The 23,950-nt window shown below is 38.8% G+C and overlaps 1 long non-coding RNA gene and 3 other non-coding genes across 4 annotated transcripts; 1 reads left to right on the top strand and 3 right to left on the bottom strand.

Annotated features, from left to right (window-relative positions):
* Positions 1-1,516: 1,516 nt before the first annotated feature.
* On the bottom strand, positions 1,517-12,714 carry LOC124551129. Its single transcript, XR_006967773.1, has 3 exons — positions 12,470-12,714; positions 9,313-9,491; positions 1,517-3,454 (listed from the first exon to the last, which is right to left on the bottom strand). It is a non-coding gene; the product is annotated as an uncharacterized LOC124551129 (long non-coding RNA).
* Positions 12,715-13,011: 297 nt separating this feature from the next.
* Positions 13,012-13,152, top strand: LOC124551478. The gene has a single exon (XR_006967847.1). It is a non-coding gene; the product is annotated as a U4 spliceosomal RNA (small nuclear RNA).
* Positions 13,153-19,814: 6,662 nt separating this feature from the next.
* LOC124551471 lies at positions 19,815-19,975 on the bottom strand. The gene has a single exon (XR_006967842.1). It is a non-coding gene; the product is annotated as a U1 spliceosomal RNA (small nuclear RNA).
* A 1,303-nt stretch (positions 19,976-21,278) lies between these two features.
* On the bottom strand, positions 21,279-21,441 carry LOC124551465. The gene has a single exon (XR_006967837.1). It is a non-coding gene; the product is annotated as a U1 spliceosomal RNA (small nuclear RNA).
* Positions 21,442-23,950: the final 2,509 nt, after the last annotated feature.

Below are 23,950 nucleotides of genomic sequence, written 5' to 3'. Positions count from 1 at the left end.
AGCTGAGTACTGAATAAGAGAACGTGCATACAAGACAATGGCAGTGCTCCGCGCAGCTAGAACAGCAGTTACTTTCTGTGCCACCCTTGTATTATATACATCAATCATATGGTTCAATCACTAGAAGCACTTTATATTCTCTACAGGGTGGGCAAATAAAAGTGGTCTAGAGAACAGAGTTCCTGGGTACAAAGAAACAGCAGAGGAAAGGAAATTCAGTACTGATCTTGACTGTAACAGATGTTGAAAGTTGCTCTTGGCACTTTTGAACGTCAGCAAGCTACTGAAAGCAGATCGAAGATGGACTGCTGGATTTGCTGCAATCCCATTCGCAATGTCCTGCAGCAGTTCTTGAAGACTGAGGATCATTGAGATATACCTTAGACTTGAGGGCTCCCCTCACAAAATAATTGCACACTGACAATATCAGGCAACCTCTGCCAACAACTTTATCAGGTACGAAGATTGTGTAAATGCGCTCTAAGGTCAGGTTAGCTATTTGGACAGTTGCTCCGTCCTGTTGGAAGTAATGTAGATGTTTTCCATCTCTGTCAATGCTGCCACAAATGGTTTCAAAATGTTGGTAATGTAACATGCCAAAGTCAGCATCTGATGAAAGAATATGGGACCAATAATGCAGTGTGCAGACACTGTACACCAAATCAAAACATTCTGGTTATGCAATGGCGTTTTGTGGAAATTATGTAGATTCTCCTGCCAGAACCTGTGATTCTGTGAGCTGGCATAACCACTCAGATGAAACCAGCCTTCATCAGACATAAAGAACAGAACCATGTCCAATCCATCCATTGTTACTTCAGTGAACAGCCACTCACAAAACTGGATGTGCTAAGGGGAATCTGTTAATTTTAATGCATAAACAACACACACTCGGTAGGGATGTATGCGCAGGTCCAGGTGGGATACTCATCTGCATGATCCAATGTGATACGCTGGTCTCTTGAGACACGCTTTGGATTGATATGGTAGTACTCTGAAGCATTTCCTGGTGAACTGCAGCCACATTTTCTGGTGTGCAACCATGTTTTGGAATGTTTTTTGACTTGGTCAAAAGAGATCCTGTTTGACACAATTTTCAGATTAAGCGCTGTATGGCACTCTTTACTGGGACTTTGCCAGCATTAAATTTCTCAGCAAACAACTGACATCATCGTTTCCACAATGCTGTTGTCACATAATTTTCCACACCCGCCGCTCCACTGTGAGTACCATCATCTCCTTTGCACTGCCCCGCTCACATTGACACAGCCTGCACTATGCTCTGTATCAGTGTGGATCACGTGCTAGGTGTACACGTGGTGTGCGTGTCACAAATTCATGTCCAATCATATCCACTCGTCTAGGCCACTTTTATTTCCCCACTCTGTATTTCACATTTCCTTCGTAATACCAATTCTAATTTACTTTTAGTGATAAAAATTAAAAACATGTTATTTTTTAATAAAAATAGGATTCAACATTTATTAACATTTTGATCTGATAACAAATGCAGAATGTAAGAAAAACAGGATGGTGATACTACCAGGAAAAAATATAAGATTTATAAACTACACCTTCAGTGATTTTAATTTTGTGAAAATGTTTGTACTTCATGACACTCAGAAATCTTCTAATATTCATTTTTTGAGAATGATGCTGTACTGATTTTTGTAACTGATGCCCAGCACCAACCTTCCTGTGAGTTTGAAATGAACTGGAGAGGAACATTCCATGACGTCCTCTTGTTAGTTTTTAACCTTTCTATCTCAAAATATAAAGGAATTAGCCTCAACTAAGTTTTAAGAAACTTAGAAATTGGAAGTACGTATGCTATACCCTCCCTTTCCTACACAGTACTTAGTACGTTTACACTAGATTATCCACAACTTCTACATGAACCAGACTGCAGTTATGAGTTGTAGGACATGAAAGGAAGGCAATAGTTGAGAAGGGAGTGAGACAGGGTTGTAGCTTATCCTCAGATTTCTCAATCTGCACACTGTGCAAGCAGTAGAGCAAACCAATGAAAAATCTGAAAATTGAATTAAAAGTTCACTAAAAATAAGGTTAGCCGATGACACTGTAATTCTGTCAAAGACAAAAGAGATTACTGATTGTCATATTATAACAGTGAAACAGGGAAAAGGAGTGTCGTCAAGTTAGATGATACAGTGGGAATTAGATTTGAAAATGATATACTTAAGGCAGTTGGTGAACGTTGCTGTTTGGTCAGCAACCAACTGACAATGGCAGAAATAAAGAGAGTGTAAAATGCAGACTTGCAACATCAAGAAAAGCTTCATTGAAAAAGAGAAGGTATTAACATCTAGCAAAGTGTTAAGACATCTTTGCTGGAAGTATCCTTGTGCAGAAGTGAAATGTTGGTTATAAACATGACAGGAAAAAAAATGTTTTCACTCTTCTTATGACTGTAACACCAATATTTATTAAGGAACAGAAAAAATTTCTAAACTAAGAATAATGTGAGAAAATGTAGAAACTAGTTATTTATCAGCAGTGTTCAAACTGAACAGCTGATAATGCAGATTGATGAAATACAACACACTGCTAATTGTTGCATGGTATTTTGGCACATTAGTTTACTTGGCTACTTTCAACTCGCTGATTGTAACTTGTCTCGTGCTATAAGCATTGTGCTTCACATGCCGCCTCACTGAAAAAATAAATCCATAGAAGTCAAATCTGGTGAGCGTGGAGGGTACCCGGTACTGCCTCTTTCTCCTGTTGATCTGTCCGTAAGTGTTCACCAAGGTAGTGGGGAGGTGCTCAAATTGAACTGGAAATACCGTTTGCCATTCTGAAACATCTCATACTGATAAACCACACCACACTGTAACTCCTGGTAGATTCACAAGGAGTTCCACTGCTAAGTTTCACATGGTGTTCCACTGTCACATGAGGATTCACAGCTGGCCAGTAGGAATAATTGTGACGATTAACTGAATAATTTAAGTTAAAAGTGGCATCATCACTCCAAAAATCCTTGTATGGGAATTTTTTGTCCCCTGGGCATCTTGCTTGATACCACTCACAAAATTCAATTTTCCAGTCATGATCATTCTCATTCAGAGCCTGGAGTAATCTAGGAATAAAACTTTTCCATTGGATATGCTTCCAAATCGATGGACACTTGTCTTTGGAATTCCCCTTGCCGCACAGACTTTCTAGGAGATTATTGAAACCTTTCAATGACTTCTCTTTCTCTTGTGGAACTGTGGATGATCATAGTCTTCCAGAATAGTTCTTGTTGGCACTCTGGACAGTTCCTGCTTCCTCAAATTTATCTCACAAATGAGTAATTGTGAGTCAAGTTGGTGCATTTTGTTGAGACTTTGCATTCCACTTAAATTCTCAGTCTTCCAGTAGCACTTCAGAATGAACTTTCTTTGTTTAATTTTCAGCATGCCTTTAACCATTTTTCAAGCCATCACACCTGAAAAAAGGAAAAAATAATTGTAATTATGGACTGTAAAAGGGTGTATACTTTTCTTGAGATACCCTATAATAGATGGGTAGTTTGGGTAACTAAGTAGTACTGAATGGAATTTGGAAGATCAAATTTGTGGCATAATCACTAAAAGAAGGGATAGGCTATCTGTATCTGCACACACAATCCACAAACAACCCTTGTACCAATACTAGTCACTTCCTTCTGTTCCAGTTGCAAATGGAGCAAGGGAAACTACATCTATCTATATACCTCCATACAAGCCTTAATTTCTCTCATCCTGTCTTTGTGGTCCTTACGAGAAATGTATGTTGGTGGTGATAGAATAGTTCTACAGTAAGCTGCAAATGCCAGTTCTCTAAATTTTATCAAAAGTGTTTCATGAAGAGAACTTTCTTTTCCTTCCAGGTATTCCCATTTCACTTAAGCATCTCTGTAATACTTACACATTAACTGAACCTACCAGTAACAAATCTAGCAGCTCAACTCTGAACTGCTCATGTGTCTTCAAAAAAAAAACCTGGTGAGGGATCCCAAACTCTTGTGCACAACTCTGAGGATGGGTTGCAGAAGCATGCTATTTTGCAGCTTCTTTTATATATGACCTACACTATCCTAAAATTATCCCAATAAACCAAAGTCAAAACATTCGGCTTCCTATTACTGACCTTACATGCTCATTCCATTCCACTTCTTATTACTTTGCAACATTACACTTAGATATTTAATCACTGTAACTTTTTTATTATTATTTTATTTATTTATTTAGCAGCTTATGACGTACATCAATGGAGTAAGTCCAAGTACATATTTGCTTTGTCAGTTTTCCAATAAAATACATTACTTTTACTGATTCTAACTATAGTTTTGCTAAGATAACTAATAAATTTTACCCACAACATTTCTGAAAATTAACATCAAAACAAAATTTTAGATACTGTAAACTGAATGGATTTTATGAGGCATACATAATCTATGTACCTAAATTACAGAGTAGCGATCTCATGACAAACAAAAATTGATTGTCATAGCAGCTTTTACACACCTGGTACAGTGTTCTACAACAAGATGTTGGGCACATTCAGAGGTGACAACATGTATTCCCATAGGCATAGTAAAACAATTAACCAATTAAGTTCCTTTCGGAGTATGCTGATGCATTAGCTCCATACTTAACAATCATATACAACCGTTCGCTTGATGAAAGATCCGTACCCAAAGACTGGAAAGTTGCACAGGTCACACCAATATTCAAGAGAGGTAGTAGGAGTAATCCACTAAATTACAGGAGCATATCATTAACATCGATATGCAACAGGATTTTGGAACATATATTGTGTTCAAACATTATGAATTACCTCAAGGAAAACTGTCTACTGACACACAGTAAACATGGGTTTAGAAAACATTGTCCCTGTGAAACACAACTAGCTCTTTATTCACATGAAGTGCTGAGTGCTATTGACATGGAATTTCAGATCGATTTGGTATTTCTGGAAGGCTATTGGTACTGTACCACACAAGCAGCTTGTAGTGAAATTGCGTGCTTATGGAATATTGTCTCAGTTATGTGACTGGATTTGTGATTTCCTGTCAGAGAGGTCACAGTTCGTAGCAAATGACAGAATGTCATTGAGTAAAACAGAAGTGATTTCTGCGTTCCCAGAGCTAGTGTTATAGGCACTTTGCTGTTCCTCATCTATATAAACGATTCGGGAGACAATCTGAGCAGCCGTCTTAGGTTGTTTGCAGATGACACTGTCATTTATCGACTAATAAAATCATCAGAAGATCAAAACAAAATCACAAAACGATTTAGAAAAGATATCTGAATGGTGCGAAAGTTGGCAGTTAACCATACATAACGCAAAATGTGAGGTCATCCACATGAGTGCTAAAAGGAATTCACTAAACTTTGGTTACACGATTAATCAGTCTAATCTAAAAGCTGTAAATTCAACTAAATACCTAGGTATTACAATTATGAACAACTTAAATTGGAAAGAAGACATAGAAAATGTTCTGGAGAAAGCTAACCAAAGACTGAGTTTTATTGGCAGGACACTTACTTGTATGAATATCAAGAGCTCAGATGGAAACCCAGTTCTAAGCAAAGAAGGGAAAGCAGAAAGGTGGAAGGAGTATATAGAGGGTCTATACAAGGGCGATGTACTTGAGGACAATATTATGGAAATGGAAGAGGATGTAGATGAAGATGAAATGGGAGATATGATACTGTGTGAAGAGTTTGACAGAGCACTGAAAGATCTGAGTCGAAACAAGGCCCTGGGAGTAGACAACATTCCATTAGAGCAACTGACGGCCTTGGGAGAGCCAGTCCTGACAAAACTGTACCATCTGGTGAGCAACATGTATGAGACAGACTTCAAGAAGAATATAGTAATTCCAATCCCAAAGAAAGCAGGTGTTGACAGATGTGAACATTACCGAACAATCAGTTTAATAAGTCACAGCTGCAAAATACTAATGCGAATTCTTTACAGAGGAATAGAAAAACTAGTAGAAGCTGACCTCGGGGAAGATCAGTTTGGATTCCGTAGAAATGTTGGAACACGTGAGACAATACTGACCCTTCAACTTATCTTAGAAGCCAGATTAAAGAAAGGCAAACCTACATTTCTAACATTTGTAGACAGAGAGAAATTTTTGACAATGTTGACTGGAATATTCTCTTTCAAATTCTGAAGGTGGTAGGGGTAAAATACAGGAAGCGAAAGGCTATTTACAATTTGTACAGACACCAGATGGCAGTTATAAAGAGTCGAGGGACATGAAAGGGAAGCAGTGGTTGGGAAGGGAGTAAGACAGGGTTGTAGCCTTTCCCCTATGTTATTCAATCTTTATATTGAGCAAGCAGTGAAGGAAACAAAAGAAAAATTCGGAGTAGGTATTAAAATCCATGGAGAAGTAATAAAAACTTTGAGGTTTGCCGATGACATTGTAATTCTGTCAGAGACAGCAAAGGACTTGGAAGAGCAGTTGAATGGAATGGATAGTGTCCTGAAAGGAGGATATGAGATGAATATCAACAGAAGCAAAACGAGGATAATGGAATGTAGTCGAATTAAGTCGGGTGATGCTGAGGGAATTAGATTAGGAAATGAAACACTTCAAGTAGTAAAGGAGTTTTGCTATTTGGGGAGCAAAATAACTGATAATGGGCGAAGTAGAGAGGATATAAAATGTAGACTGGCAATGGCAAGGAAAGCGTTTCTGAAAAAGAGAAATTTGTTAACATCGAGTATAGATTTAAGTGTCAGGAAGTGTTTTCTGAAAGTATTTGTATGGAGTGTAGCCATGTATGGAAGTGAAACATGGACGATAAATAGTTTGGACAAGAAGAGAATAGAAGCTTTCGAAATGTGGTGCTACAGAAGAATGCTGAAGATTAGATGGGTAGATCACATAACTAATGAGGAAGTATGGAATAGGATTGGGGAGAAGAGAAGTTTGTGGCACAACTTGATCAGAAGACGGGATCGGTTGGTAGGACATGTTCTGAGGCATCAAGGGATCACTAATTTAGTATTGGAGGGCAGCGTGGAGGGTAAAAATCGTAGAGGGAGACCAAGAGATGAATACACTAAGCAGATTCAAAAGGATGTAGGTTGCAGTAGGTACTGGGAGATGAAGAAGCTTGCACAGGATAGAGTAGAATGGAGAGCTGCATCAAACCAGTCTCAGGACTGAAGACCACATCAACAACTGAGAAAATGTAACAGACCTACTAAGAAGACTGCCTACACTATGCTTGTCCGTCCTCTTTTAAAATACTGCTTCGCAGTGTGGGATCCTTACCAAATAGGACTGAAGGAGCACATTGAAAAAGTTCCAAGAAGGGCAAAATATGGGAGAGTGTGTCACAGAAATGATACAGTATTTGGGCTGGACATCATTAAAAGAAAGACGTTTCTCACTGTGACGGAATCTTCTCACGAAATTCCATTCACCAACTTTCTCCTACGAATGCGAAAACATTTTGTTGACACCAACCTACAGAGGGAGAAACGATCACCATGATAAAATAAGGGAAATCAGAGCTCTAAGGAAAGATACAGGTGTTTGTTCTTTCCGCATGCTGTAAGAGATTGGAATAATAGAGAATTGTAAAGGTGGTTCGATGAACTCTCTGCCAGGCACTTAAATGTGATTTGCAGAGTATCCATGTAGATGTAGATGTAGAGTCGCTGTTAAGTACGCTTCACACAGTCCAGAAACAGAAATATTAATTTTGAGGTTAAGTATACTTCCCCCATTTCATATAAAAGTTTATTTGGTGGGATGCATACCCCACTCAGCCCTACAAGCTATAATGCACAATGAACACTCATTACAGCTGGTGCAGCAAACTACCACTAGATGCCAGCGTACAGAGGTAGTAAGATGTATTCCTATGAACGCAGTAAATAAATACAATTGGTGGAAAGTATACTTCCTGTGAACAGGTTAAGCAGGAAATAACATCAAATGGCACTTCAAGGAGAATCTATTTTTGCTTTATTCACAATAATGCACCCACCACCAAACACCGCACTGTGCACACAGATCAACATGCATTCTCTGGAAACAACAGTCAGTTACATGGCAAGAGGATAATTAACAGTTTCGTATCTATGCATGTTGCAATTAGTCCAATTTTGTCTCTGCAGTCTGTACGGGAGCGATGCATAGCTGGCTGAAGAAGAACTCAACATTCTTATCTTGATACGGATTCTTGGGACAAGGCTTTCGTGGGTTAATTTGTATCTATTGTCTGGAATCTGTCAATTCATGCTTTTCAACATTTCCTTAACTCAAACAAACCTGTGACCATTTATGCAACCCTTCTTTGTACATGTTCAATATCCTGTGTTATTCTTGTCTGCTACAGGTCCCACACACCTAAGCAGTATTCTTAAATAGGATGTACACTGACATTTACAAATGCCTCCTCTGTAAACTGACTGCTATTTCTCACCTGACAATGAAATTAACTCTGTCACGTGCCTACTTACCACTTAGCCTACAGATTGTTACAATAGGGTATTTGTATTAAATGACTGATTACAATATTGAAACAGTTATTTTGCAGTCTAAGATACTAATTTTTTCATTTTTAGTTAGGTGCATTATTTTACATTTCTGAGCATTTGATAAAAGTTGTCAATCTTTGCCACTCTTATCAAGATCGAAGAGAGTATTTGTGCAGCTTTTGGAAGACACTACTTCATTATAAATAACTGAATCAGCTAGAAGTCTGGGGGTTACTACTAATATTGTCAACAAGGTCATTAATAAATGAGGTCAATACTAAGGAGCACACTTCTCTGGGACACATCTGAAATTACTTCCACATTCGCTGATGACTCAAAATAAGGTAACGTGCTGTGTCCCTCCCTGACAACAAACCCTCAATCCAGTCACAAACACTGCTTGATAAACCATATGATCATAATTTTAATAGTAAGTGAAGCTACTGTACTCTTGAGCTTAAATGCTTTTCAGAAATCTACCTGACTGCCTTGATCCAAGCCTTTCACGATATCATGAGAAATGCATAAGCTGGGTTTTGCACTATCAACGTTTCCAAAACATATGCAGGTTGGCCTGGAGCTCATTCTGTAGAATATACCCCAAGTTCACTTTGAAATGAGGGTTTAGTGTAAAACATTTCATACAATATTATTGTTTTCTCAACAAAATGTTCATCCTACACAGCTGCAGAATGACTATTAAAATTAGAGTTTGTGTTGTCCTACAGAATGGAGAAACAGTGACACTCAGTGTCAGGGAAAGAAATTTGACTTTGATAAATTAGTCATATCAGATGTGAATAAACTCACCTGAATACACATGCTGGCTATCACAGCCTAGGTTGCTTCACTTAATAATATTTTAGTCATTGCTCCATTATGTGACCAACCATGAGATAAAGTGACAACTATTGGGAATTGTGCTTCTATTATTTCAATTGTACATTACAAAACTAATCAGTTGTATCTTTACTAGCAACAACATAATGCTGAAAACAGATGAATCCATTGTCAATTAAAGGAACTAAAATGTTCTTATTTAAAGAAGAAGTAAATATGAACATTTTATTGTGACACGTCATCTCAAATCATTATAAAACTATAAAGGTACAGTTTTCCCAACTGAAAATGGATATTTATTTAGATAAACTTTCACTCTGTTTGGCATACAGCATCCTATTTAATTTTAAACACAACATTTATACTAAATAAAATAAGTCATGGTTTCCAATTTTGCACTTTAAGTCAACTTCATAACCTTTTACAGCCAATAAATACTGCCTTATTTACTTAGTTTGGCATATGTCTTACTTTTAAGCACTGAACATTTTGTTTTATTTAGTCTATGGGCCATTTCATGTCAACTCAATCAAACTATCTAACCCTCTATCTCTGATTTGGAATAAATGTTACTATTTGCTATCCCTACAGGGATAAGTACTTGTACCAAATTTTAGCATTTTCTATCTCTCCATGTTCATTTTTCAACATTCCAAGGTTTGGAAGTTTTGGTATTTTGAACACTGTAGTTGCACTAAATGAGACTAATATTTTAAAAATAAATCACACTTTTTTAATTTTGTCATCCAATCTGTATGAAATTTGGTGGTAATATAATCTGAAATATTAGAATTGTAAACAAAATACTTCTAACTAAACTCATCAAATATCAAAAAGCTGTATTTACATTTATGTCTTTCGTTTTGTAAAAAATGATGTTCATTGTAACATCACAAATGGAAAAGGATAATCCTCACAATATTTTTGCCTCAGTGCCTGGGCTATGAGATGGGAACGTAAAACTAGTGGAGTTTTTGTTTCTGTATGGTATTTTTCCTGTTATAATGGTAATTTCAAGTTGGTATTCATTTGATCATCTTATGAAATCTGTTATTATCCCAACATTTGTCATTTTTTGTTTCCAGTGTTATCCCTCTTCATAAGAAATATTTTATTTAAGAACCAAGGCAGTGACGGCAGTTTCGGACCATATGTTAACAACAAAACTAAAATGACAAGTAATTAAACTTACAAAACAAACTGGCTCAAGCAATAGCATTTAAAAAATAAGTTAATACAATAACAAAACTTTTGATTGATTAATTCAATTTTTTTATAACTAAGTGTGAAGTTAAAGTACATTCATGTACCAAAAAAACACCTTGAATGACTATAGATAGGGCGTTCATATTCACAGGACATGTACATTAGTATGTTCTGCAGAAACAATTAACATTTCAGTTATCTTGATTTAGCATGGGTCCCATTGCCTAGTAGGCACAAGGTCCGCAATGGGTCCTGATAACTAGTTCCATTCATGATGGCACGAACACATATATGGTGCGAATAGCATCCTGTGATATAGCCATCCATGCAGCATTCATCAGGTTCCAAAGTTCATCTGTGGTGGTTGGCATCGGGTCACATTGATGCACCCTTCGTTTGATCATATCCCACACATTTTCAACTGGCAACAATTCATGTGATCCGATGGGCCAGGGCAAAATGCAGACATCCTGTGACACCAAGAAGGCATGTGTTGGTGCAGCAACTAGTGGTCATGCATTGTCTTGCTAAAAAATGGTGTCTGAGGTGGTATGTTGTGCAGAAAGGATATGGTTACTGGTCTCAGGATGTCATTCACATAGGTCGGAGTGCACTGGACAAACACCAACTGTGATGTGTTGTTGTGCCCAATAGCACTCCACACCACAAGGCACTGAGTTGGCATTGTATGTCTTGTGTGAATGTGGTCACTGTTGACACTGCTCTCCCTGTCTGTGGCGAACCAAAATGCAGCCATCATTTTGAAACAAACAGAAACTAGATTCATCCAAAAACACTATTTGATGCAATTCTTGTTCCCAATGATGTCATTCCATACACCACTGCTGTCTAACATGTTAGTGCACATTCGTCAAAGGGAGGCAGAGGACGTGCGCCATGCCGTAATAAATGACGACTATTGTGACACCTGATAGTGTTTAATGTGTTACACTGTTGCACCAGAGCCAAGGAGGACACAGATCCCCATGCCACTTACATGAGATGTCAATCTTCTCAATGCATTACATAGCCTAATAGTCAATACAGTGTAATTGTCATTCTAGCAACATTTACATGTTCTGTTAAATGAAAATAGTCCCCCTCCCCCTTTTTGATTACACTACTGTGTTCAGTAACTCTGTGGGAGTCACTGGGTTGAGCATGCACAATACTCTTAACTAACCTGCAGTCTCCACCCAATTTTATATACCTGGAGTTACATACACTTCAAATACAACACTAGTAATGTTCATAGAGCGCTAATTACACTTTTTGATATACCTGTTGCATCAAAGCTGAAAAGAAAAATCAGCCCTTGACAATTGTACACATGATGTAGACAGTTATTTAAAAAAAATAAAAACTACAATTTTCAACCAACTAAACTGAAGCTGTTACTACATAGATTTCTGTGAACTATACATTTTTCTACAGCTTACGATGTTTGATAATGAGTGGCAACATTACATCGTTATACACAAATTACCATCACTCCGTTATAAATACTCAAATTAAAACGTGGAAGCAATAGCAGTGCTTGGTACTGTGTGTTTCAAATTTTTGGCAACTGTACGTAATGTAACTATTACCCAACGACAAAATCGTAATGAATTTTACACTACGACGTGAAACCACTTCTATGCATCGAAATATCAAGTTCTCAGTAAATGACGCTTCACTTAACATCTCAGAAAAACAATATAAGAACATATTACATCAAAATAACCGTGACATTTCTTGGATTTTTTTACGTACTTGTTCTACGGAGATAAATTATTACGGGCAATACAAGAAAACGATTTGCATTATCATAATTTTTTATTTTTCGGCATAGCATTTCACATATAAAAACTTAATCACTTAATCAACGAAAAGAATTAAAAATATCGATATGCACAACAGATGAATTAGTTTTAATTACCAAAAAAATATGAATATTGAATATCCTTTTGAGATCACGTAATAGCATTTGCAAAACTTGTGTATGAACTCCTTCCACACCCAGCGAGTCTCGCAAAGAAGAAACAACAATGACCCAAAAAACTGAACATGATAAATTATATACCATCCAATCAAAAATTAAGATGTACACTACAGAAATTAAGATGTACACGGAGTTCTGACCACCGGCGCGGATGCCGCGATGTTATTGTTTCGTGTTTACGGGGATACGCGCTGCTTCGTAGTGGCAGTGAGTAGAGAAGATGTCTCATGTTGTCACGTCTAGATGGCACTACGATACAAATTTTGTCCATCTGATGACATACGTAACTAAGACTCTGTTTGCAGCAAAACCTATTTGTTTGCACATTAACATAACGACCGTATTTATTTATTTAGTCTCTGTACTACGACAGTCATCACGGAGAAAAGATAGCGATTTTTTAAGCTATATTGTGAAAGTTCTCATACACAGTCGCGACTGCGTTACGGCATAAGTTCTCCCAGAACGAGCACTATGGTACCTTTGCGCAGTGGCAATATCGTAACCGATGAGGTTTATCCGAGGTGCGATTATTGCTAGTTGAAAACTTTTACCAATACCCCGCCTAGTGGACGTGAAATACCGTCCGCTACGGCAATTTTTGCAAACTCCTACGGGAGTCATAATTAAACTCAAACATAAAAAATTATGAATATCTCAACAGACCATTTCTACTTCCATCATCAATAACATAGACCCATCTTGGTGGCTTGACGTTCCTCTTATATAAGTAACGGAACTGTAAAGACTGTCGTGGCAGTTGCAGGCAATTACCTCGTGTTGCGAGTTATAGGTCGATACACATATTAGTATTACAAAGTAATTTTCCCTGTCTTCTGATTGATTCTAACAGCCGTAGAGCAATTTCCAATGGGGTTCCAGGCTGTCACGAGTGCAGATGGGCGTCACACTGAGCAACTTCTGTAACCTTGTACGCAATTAACAAATCTTACCGTCTCATGTGGAAATTGAAAGTTTCTTTCAAAGGTGTATTCGTTGTTTCTTTTTCGCGTGTCCTTACAAAAGTTTCATTGTCCTACGATCACTCCTTTTTCATTGGGATTTTTCTTGGATGTCATTCCCAGCGATTTGTACTCTATCCGAATAAACAGCGATATTTTATGAGACGAAAAGCCCCTTTTCAAAGCACCCTATCTAAATAAGAAAAATAACCAAAATTTCTTATGACTAAAAACGTACTATGGGTTCCATACAAACTTCATTACATATAAAGACAGTTTTTCTATGCCGGGAATCGAGAATCTCCACCATTTTTGCCGGTTTTCGGCACTGATACTGACAAGATATCGGTCCCAGGGATTCCAAGATTTTCAAGAATGGTATGGTTTTATTGCGTGATATAATTACAGATTCACTATATTCGGATTTTTTTCCTTTACTTGCACTATGAAACCTTGTTTCTTGCCAAACTTCATTATTGTAGGTCATCGTGGAGTACTCTATAGGTTTCGAAGCGAGTTTGCGAATATCAAAATATGTGACGTAAATGACCATATCTTTTGATTGCATTGACTGAGAAGCTTTAATCTTTTACCCACCAAGGAACCGTAAGATAACAAATGACCAAAACTTTTTTTGGGATGTATTTATAAAATTACAGTTTTCGATTTATTCCCTTTAGCTGTACTGCGAAACTTTGTTGCTTGACAAATTTCGTGATTCTAGGCAAACAAGAAGTATCCCATTGGTTTTGATGAGTAAGTTTGAGAGTCTCAAAATATGTGTCATACATGGCCGTATCTTTTGACTGCATTGACTTACAAGCTTTAACTTTTTATCCTGGCAGGGGACTGTAGGCCTTAGTATGTGACCTACATCTCAACTTCATAAACCTACCCGTTCCTGAGCAGTACAGTTTTTAACAGTTGGACAGACAACAAAGTGATCCCGTATGGGTTCCGTTTTTACCGATTGTGGCGCGGAACCCTAAAAATATCTATTGCAAAGAAGCACGGATCACCCAAAACAACACCGAACTTGCATGTACTTTTTTTGCAATACCTTCGTGGAAAGAAAATCTACCGAGCATTATGTGGAAACAGACAACGAAATGTAACACTATAGCGTATTCCCTGGAAGTGAGTAGTATCACGGACTGTGTTTCGATTAAATAAGATTACGACTTGGTACACCTCGTAGGTGAGTGCCCTGCCTAGGAATCTACTTTCAGTATAGTTGAAAACAGATGAAACCATCGAATTGGCACTACGTAAGCGACATACGATTAATGAGAATGCCGCGCGGGATTAGCCGAGCGGTCTTGGGCGCTGCAGTCATGGACTGTGCGGCTAGTCCCGGCGGAGGTTCGAGTCCTCTCATGGGTGTGTGTGTTTGTCCTTAGGATAATTTAGGTTAAGTAGTGTGTAAGCTTAGGGACTGATGACCTGAGCAGTTAAGTCCCATTAAGATTTCACACACATTTGAACATTGGTTCAAAATTTGGAACATAGGCATTTTTTAATAAATAGAACTAACGGTTGATGTTATCCCTGGACATTAATTTTCAATCACCCCACAAGCGCGGTAATTGGTAAATGACAACATTTATAATTTATTTACGTTTATAACCTGAGGTTATACAATAACAGAGTGTAATAAATTTGACTTAACTGTATTAGACCGGGTCTGGGCGAGCGCAGTCACGATACCCGAGTCCAACCGACGTGCAGCGGGATCAGATTATAAATTTATAAAACCTCAACAGCGGCGGAAGCGACGAGAAAAAACCGCGAGAGCTCAGCAAAGAAACGAGGGATGTAAGAGCAGTGTGTCAAGAGCGACTATGTAACGCTGCGACACGCATCAAGTCAATTACACGCAATACGCCACCGTTAATGATTTACAATGCACTACACACACTGATGTTTCAGTCGTAATTGAAGCCTGACAACGTGTAAGATCCACCCTTGCTTCTCGTGAAATATAATTTACGATTCGACCCCCCCCCCCCCCCCCCCCCAGAAAGGTAATTAAATGAAGGGCTGATCTTCTAAAAAAAATTATTTGGATTGCGAAGTAAAGGCAGGATCAGGGAACACAACTTTAAATGGTTTTAAAAATAAATGTGTCATATACTTCGTTTTATTGTGTTCGAAGACTTGCAAAATACGACCGAGCGAGGTGGCGCAGTGATTAGACGCTGGACTCGCATTCGGGAGGACAACGGTTCAATCCCGCGTCCGGCCATCCTGATTTAGGTTTTTCGTGATTTCCCTAAATCACTCCAGGCAAATGCCGGGATGGTTCCTCTGAAAGGGCACGGCCGACTTCTTCCGCATCCTTCCCTACTCCGATGAGACCGATGATCACGCTGTCTGGTCTCCTTCCCCAAAACAACCAACCAACTTGCAAAATAATGTTTGAGTATGCTACGTTTAATGTTATACTATTAATATTATCAGTCTTAACATCAGCTAGTTCAATATAATGACCATTTCAGTGCGCATGTCTCCAATGGCGCAATCGAATTCTCTTCAAGAAAAACTGGGAACACGTCGGTCTATATAAACTCTTTGGTGTGTACATTAAAAGTAATTCCGCTAAAGTATACGCCGTTCTGTTAACCATGAGACGTCACTTTTGCCGACATATGAAGGATTGCATTCGTGGATCACTAAAGTGCCTATTCTCATCGCACAGTAAAGAGAAATCGCAAGAAGTGACGCGATTAAAACATACACCTTTATTCATCAGCCAATGCAAGCTCCGGCTTCCAAGAAAATGCTTCGATATGCATGTAGTATGCCGCGAAATTATTGCCAGGCCGTAAGGTATTTAGCAACGTTAACGACATCGCTTTTTCTAATAATATTTATTCTAAAAAATGTGATTGTTCAAAGCAAAAGTTTTAAACACTAGGATTTATACGTTTTGATTTTCAATTACTGTTCATGTTAGACGATTAATAAGGAGGGGAGAAAAATTAGGATTTAACGTCCCGTCGACAAACAGATTAGAGACGATGCAAAAGCTCGGAATTCGGCCGTTTCTTTTCAAATGAGCCATCCCGACACGTATCTGGAGCCGTTTGGAAATAACTAAAAAAGTATATCTGGATGGTCGGGCGCAGATCTGGACAGTCTCCCTCCCGATTTATGTATTTTTAATAAGATCTGCAATGTTTATTTCTTTCGCCAACAGTTTCATTGTATTTCGCAACGTGACAAAAAGTTGTTTTGTCGCGTACTTCGGCGACAGCAAAAAATAAATAGAGAAACGTCAGACTGTACTTGGAAACATGGAGCAAACATTCGAAGCGACACTCTTACAGACTGCTCTACCGACACTGCGCAATGCTGGCTTATGAAATGCAGAAACTTTAACAGACATTTTCTCGGTAATTATTGGGTGTTGGCACTTGAGACAAAACAGTTGTCCCCATATTTTGAACCTTCTTTCATTCTAGGAATTGTAGACTGTGTCAGAAAGCGACATATAGTGCGTTGCCTTGTATCTGCTTTGCTACTAATTTATACGCACAGCGTAATCTCTCAGTATTACTCTTAGTCAACATTGTGGCTTTATCACCAATTAGCGCAATGGTCGTAACTGGTTATCACTGCACTGTACTCCATTCGCCTGTTAATATGTAACTTTATTTGTTGCTCTCCTTGGGTTTTATGCGGGTGATAAGAGGAATTAACAAAATAGTACAAGAGTGGCTAGGAATGTGCGAGTGTAGGTTGAGAGGTCTGTGTGTGAAAGGGTGAGAAGCTAATGATCACGCCAGTGCTGGGGAAGACATGATTCTGCAACGACTGCGTCTAACGTTTCGAATATATACATGCGAAGTACAATTATTTTGGCGACAATGAGTTGTTGCATGGCGAACGCGCAAGAATTATTATTTTTTATTTATGTGAATTTGAAGAGTTCGACAGCTGAACAGATGAAAACAAACTGGAATACAGTCATGTGGTTTCTGGTATTGCACTGAAGACTATTTATTTTCGAACTGATGTATTAAAACATGCGCACACACAATGAGAAGTTAGGCACGCCCCAGACTGCGGGAAGTTCAATGAATGATTATGGAAGATCAGAGTGAGCGAGGAAGCTGACATCACAGGCAGTTCAGCTGGGCGAATGCACTGCATTCTTTTCGGAAAAAAACTGCACGGGGGAAATTCCGATAGGTCACGAATACTGACTGGCTTTTGCCGAAAAGGAATGCGGCAGAACATTTCGAAGCAATGTTTATACACACAACTCGTGACTTTATACGAAATTTTGTGACACAAACATTTGCCTATCGTTACATTTCTTACTCTTAGCAAAAAATCAGAGTACACCAGAGGAAAACTAAGGCAGTTGCATCAGGTGGAAATGTGTTACATGCTGTTTTTTGGGGATTCCTAGAGTGTATTGTCGTAAGATTCCTCGTACAAATGTACACTTGACTAGGCCCTATTGTGTTCCACATTATAAGACAAAATCAAACAGAAGTTGAGCAATGAACGACCAGGGCTGGCATGCTAGGTAAGTGCCATCTGACCAACACACACTGGAGCTGGATGAAATGGCAAGTGTCATGGCTCTTTAATGTCGCTTTCTAACTGACAATGTGCTATATCTCCCACAAACCCAACAGTATCCTGTTAGGACCAGAAATCTCGGGACGTAAGGAATGCTGGCTCAAGAACATTTAATTAAACTTTTAGAAATATGGAGGAATATGTTACGGTATATTAATAATTTTTACTTATGGACCGTCTGACAGCAACTAAATAAAACACAATTTTAGTGCCATACGCGTTTCGCCTTTATGAATGACAAAGTTGTGATGCAGTATACATAGGCATGGCATGCAGGAATTTTCAAACAAGGTACAAAGAACATATCAGATGTTGGAAGTATGAAACAAACCATTTCAAATTTGCAGAGCATTTAAAACACTACAACCATCATCCTACAAACACGGAACAAGAAATGAAAATAATGAGAATAAGCAACCATGACAAACATCTTATACAAATGCAAGAAAACCTCCACATCCAGAAAGCCATAGCAGAAAACAAACATGTGATAAATGAAGAAACACACATCAGCACAGGCTCCCTACTACACTTAGTAAAGGAAATGATAACATAAAACAAAAAATAATAATAATAAAAAAAGAAAACCCTTTCCCACATCATCTGGAGACACACACACACACACAGCACAAAAAAATATATATCACACAAAAAAACACACACAAACACACAAATGCATACACGAACAGACCACAGATATTTCAATAGTTACACTCATAAGTTTGGCAACAACATTCGATCTTTGGCAAAAACATTTGACAGTCGACAACAGAAACCAAAACATTGCTTTAAAACAAGGGTTCAGTGTATAGTGTTGTGGAATGGGGAAAAAAACCGCAAATTGATGTTCATAAGAAGAAGAACAACACCAAAAATGCAACAGGAGCGTAATATGCAGGAAATTGTCCACGCAACCTGTAAGTACAGTTCAAAACATTACTACCTAATAGGAAATACCAACCACCAGAACTGTTTATAACCTATAGGCACAATGACAAAAATGTAAATAAAATAGCTAACGTATGTACATATTCCAGGCCACTGATGATGCCTTGCAGAAAATAAAGGAGAAACGCGTATGGCACTAAAATTGTGTTTTATTCAGTTGCTGTCAGACGGTCCATAAGTAAAAATTATTAATATACCGTAATATTACACGCAACTGAGGAAAACAGGACCATAAAAGTTGAAGATGGAGGGAGGAATATGTGTTATCACAACCCAAGTTTATAAATTTAAAGAAGCGCGAAGAAATATATACTTCGATGGGGGGAGCTGAAAAAGTGTGACCCAACCGGGACTCGAACCCGGGATCTCCTGCTTACATGGCAGACGCCCTATCCATCTGAGCCACCGAAGAGACTGATGAATAGCGCGACTGCAGGGACTTGGACGCTTCCCGTGAGACTCCCATGAATGTGGGTCGCACGCTTCCCGTGAGACCCCCATGTGTGTGAGTCGAGCTATTTGTCCTCGGTGGCTCAGATGGATAGAGCGTCTGCCATGTAAGCAATAGATCCCGGATTCGAGTCCCGGTCGGGCCACACATTTTCAGCTGTCGCCATCGAGGTATGTCAACAACACCTGTCTGCAGCTGAGGGTTTCAATTAATTATCATTTATTCTAGAGAAGCTGCACGGTCGTCAATTGTATCCGTTCCTTCGAGAACAGTTGAATATCTTCATACGAATATGTACCACCGCAAAACTATTTTCGATTATAATTAGACCGGGTCTGCGCGAACGCAGTCCCGACTATCCATAATTATGCACCCGAATTACCCACATTAGGAGTAATCGCAGGGGTCAGCCCAACCGAAGTGCAATTATAGCCTCATCCTGGTGGAACCGCCTTCATGATCACGGTATGCCCTGTGCCAGGTAAGTATGCCTACACCGGTAGAAACCCCGTACTTTATCTCAGACAGTAGACATTATACGAATCAAGTGCGTATCTAAGTTTACATTACATGTGATCTACCCCACGACACACACAATATGAAACAAGAGAGAACTGCATTCACATTAATAAGAAACTACTCTATGGTGTTCCAAACGGACAGTCGGCTCCATAACACAAAAATAGAAATGTGGGACCGCCGAGTCGAATTGGACCACCAAACTGTGTGCCGATGGTAGATGTCACCCTTACCGCACAGCCTGCGCATGCGCTGTAAGATCCCCCCCTACCCTTCTTTCCATCAACGAACGAAACACGTGTTTCGATCTCTTTCTCTCTCTCTCGTAAGCTCTAAGGCCTAGCGCTCGTTTCCCTCGACGCACGAAATACGTATTTCGATCTCTCTCTCTCGTAAGCTCTACGTCTTGGCGTAGACTGTTCAGTTTCTAAATTTTCTGAAATGTTCAAAGTTGGCCCTATAATGCAAATGTCGCATCTGTACAACTCTGCGCAATAGCATATGCAGCACACTTTGCCGTTGTTGCGTGGGAAAAGGACACATGCAGCAGGTATAAAATGTACGAAAAATTAGTCTGAATATCATTTCATTTGCAAAACTACTACGTTATGTTCAGACAACTGTAAATTCTGCCACATCATCACGACGAATCTCGAAGGTACGACAACATAGTACCCCCCCCCCCCCCCCCCACCCCTCCTCCTAAATTTTTCGTAACGTCTGGTAAGTAAGTACGAAACGTTCAGAGCTGGCTTTGTGCCACACGAAACTTCAGCTGTGAAGATGGGCAAAAATAATTTATCCTTACCTTTATATCCAGTACATCTCCACCGAATCTTCTGATGTACTATTCCATTAATTATCGAACGATGTAACTCTGTTAACTACAGGATTTCACTGATACACATTTTATCCAAAACTTGCAAATGAAAACATTACCATGTAGTGTTGCTTAAGGCTTTGCTGACAGGCTACTTGCAGAAATAGTTCTTGGGTAAAACGTCCCACACTATTTCATCGGCGTAGCTTCAGGTGCGATGAACACACTGCTGAGCACTGACAACGGAATGTCATCTTTGGCAGAATAAATGCAAGCAAATGAGTTAATTTCAACACAAAAATTATTTGAATGCCAGAAGCAGTAGAATATATCATATCATATGTATATCAAGAACGAAGTTAAATTTTTTTATGTGGTATCACAACCGAAGTTTGAATTTAAACATACACAAAAATATTGCCCCCCCACAACATAAGTTTCGATTATGATGAGACCGGGTCTGCGCGAACGCAGTCCCGACTACCAAAAATTATGCACCCGAGTTACCCACATTAGGGGTAATCGCAGGGGTCAGCCCAACCGAAGTGCAATGGAAGAGCCTCGTCCTGGAGGAACCGCCTTCATGATCACGGTATCCCCTGTGCCAGGTAAGTATGCCTTTGGCCGGAAAAACTCGCTATTTTATCTCGTACTGTGCGCATCATACGAAGCGAGCGCTTGTCATTGTTCACATTTCCTGTGATCTGTCCCACCATACACACTACCAGTAGCGGAAGAGAACGAAATTGGCCATCCCACGATATTGATCTATTGCATACTCGAACATGCAGTCTGCCTACATTTGACAGGTACAGTATTCTGATAGTGCCAACTTCAGTCTAATTGGGCCAACGAACTCAGAGTGCCGGCGGTAGATGTCACTCAAATAGTGGATCTTCCGCATGCGCTGTCTGTCCCCTTCCCTGACCCCACCAAGCAGTAAACACGAGGTTGAATCACAATACGTGTTGTGGCCGCATAACCCGTCGCTTTGCTGATTAATTATAACAAATCCACGTGTAAGAGCAAGAATTGACAACAGCAAATGAAGTAGGTGTTTTAAGATGTCGCAAACTCCAGAAGCAAGGCCACAATATTTTGCAAATACAAATCTGCAGAATACATGGGACATATAAAACTACCAGCATATACAACTAATAGTGTCATGCGAGGTATGTGAACAAACGTGGATCCGTATTATTTCGATATTTAGCATCCTTTATGCATGGCGTAAGTGAATGACATATAAGTTCATGCCTCAGCTCGGTGACATTTTTCTTAACCGTGTATCTTATGTAAACTTATGTTAAAACAATCGCTCCTTTGCAATTGTAAATAATTTCGAGTCAAAAATTCCTGTAACCAACATAAGAGGTTAACATGTCATAGTTTTTCAGAAAGAAAAAGACATAAAATCCCACCGAAGAAAGTACGTAACGTGCTGAAATGTGTTTCCGCAAAAAACAAAACTATAAAACGGTAAAGGCGGAATTCCTCCCTACTTTAAGTTGTTAATTAGAACATACGTTGTCTGTGGGGCAGATATCGATAAGGTTTGATTGTCACATCTTTTAGCCGCTGCCTTTCGTTAACGGGTTCATTTCTACGAGAGAATTTTGAGTAGTAGGCCTACACTACACAATGCGAGAAAGAGGGAAAACATAAACAGTGATCCAAGGACGTGTGAAATTGTAAATTTTTCTCAGCCGCACACACTAATTCTGAAGACAAAATCACTCTAAATGAAGCATCATTTTTGATGAGCTACAACATTTTACGACCTTTTGTACACCTCTTGCAGACGACACTGTTCTCGATATATTTAGTTACAACAGAAAATTAAGGAAATTGTTTGGGGAGATCATAGCACTAGCAACTGGTTTAATTTACTGTTAACGCAGTTTGCCTGCATACCGACGGATTGATTTTATTTGTTTCAGGTATAGATTAATAGCGTTAAAAGTGCAATTACTTAGTGTAAACCTGCTGGTAGTAATCGTCACAAGTGGTTTACATATTCATAATGAAATACAGCATTGAATTACGGCCCTCAGGACGGAAATAAGAGAAGAAATGAAACTTAAGCAACTCGTTTTGGGTCAACAGAAGTGTCCGGTTCCACCCGTCTTCTTTGACCCATGATGTAATAGCAAAACAATTTGAAATATTAGTTTGCAGTTCCTCTCTCAGCTTGTGTGCTTCATAAGCTTGAGCTTCTACTGTGTCAGCCTTTTACTGTTCAGAATTAAATGGCAAAACTGAAGGAGTGTATTCTAAATTGGTAATGTCAATTTACAAAGATAACCACTTCAGAAATTTCCATATACTGAAAAGTTGAAATAACGTATTGCCGATTTATTTCTAAATAAACATTCAAAAGGTGTAAAAGGTTATTGTTGTTTTGTTTGTTTACCAAAGCTGTTTTTGCTGCTGTACTAAACTCGTTTTCTGCTGGTGCCTTTGTGATATTTGGTCCCATATTTCTAGCAACCTCCTCATGATAGATTTGTGTTACACATTAGAGCTAACATACAACACTTTCGTTGCTAAAAAAAAACCTGTGAAGCAGAACATTTGAAATACAACTTCTCAGAGTTAGACTATCTGCAGTAGAGGCGGTGGAAGCAAAAAGGGCACATGGGCATACCTGTATACTCATTGGTTTATGTCACCCGCCATACTTTCACCTCTAATCCCAGCAACTTCTGTTTCAATCAATTAACTCTTTGACATTGGGACAGCAGTCTGATGATATCAATACACAGTTGATTACTGCTGCATAATGATGTTACGTAATCTACAGTAACTTTTAATTTTAAATTTAATGCTTTGCTATATACAGGCAAACAATATGTTACTGCTTCAAATATTGCACATACTTCTTCAAACTGTTTACATAGAAATGTCGAGTCTCAAACCGAAACCCTAAAAGTGATGTAGGTGACTATTTTACACAATGTGAAACAAAACTTGCAAGTATTCCTGCTTATAGCTGCAGAGTTGAATATTTACTTCACAAGAAAAAGTTCCACCAACACTTTGAAAAAAAAAAAAAAAAAAAAAAAATTGAGAAAGCTCAAGATAGTGAGAGAGTATTGTCACAGAATTCAATTATGCCAAAAATT

The sequence above is a fragment of the Schistocerca americana genome, chromosome 9, assembly GCF_021461395.2.
Source record: "Schistocerca americana isolate TAMUIC-IGC-003095 chromosome 9, iqSchAmer2.1, whole genome shotgun sequence".
Taxonomy (NCBI): domain Eukaryota; kingdom Metazoa; phylum Arthropoda; class Insecta; order Orthoptera; family Acrididae; genus Schistocerca; species Schistocerca americana.
The sequence above is the reverse complement of the archived record's forward strand: the minus strand, read 5'-3'. Positions and strand labels throughout refer to the sequence as shown.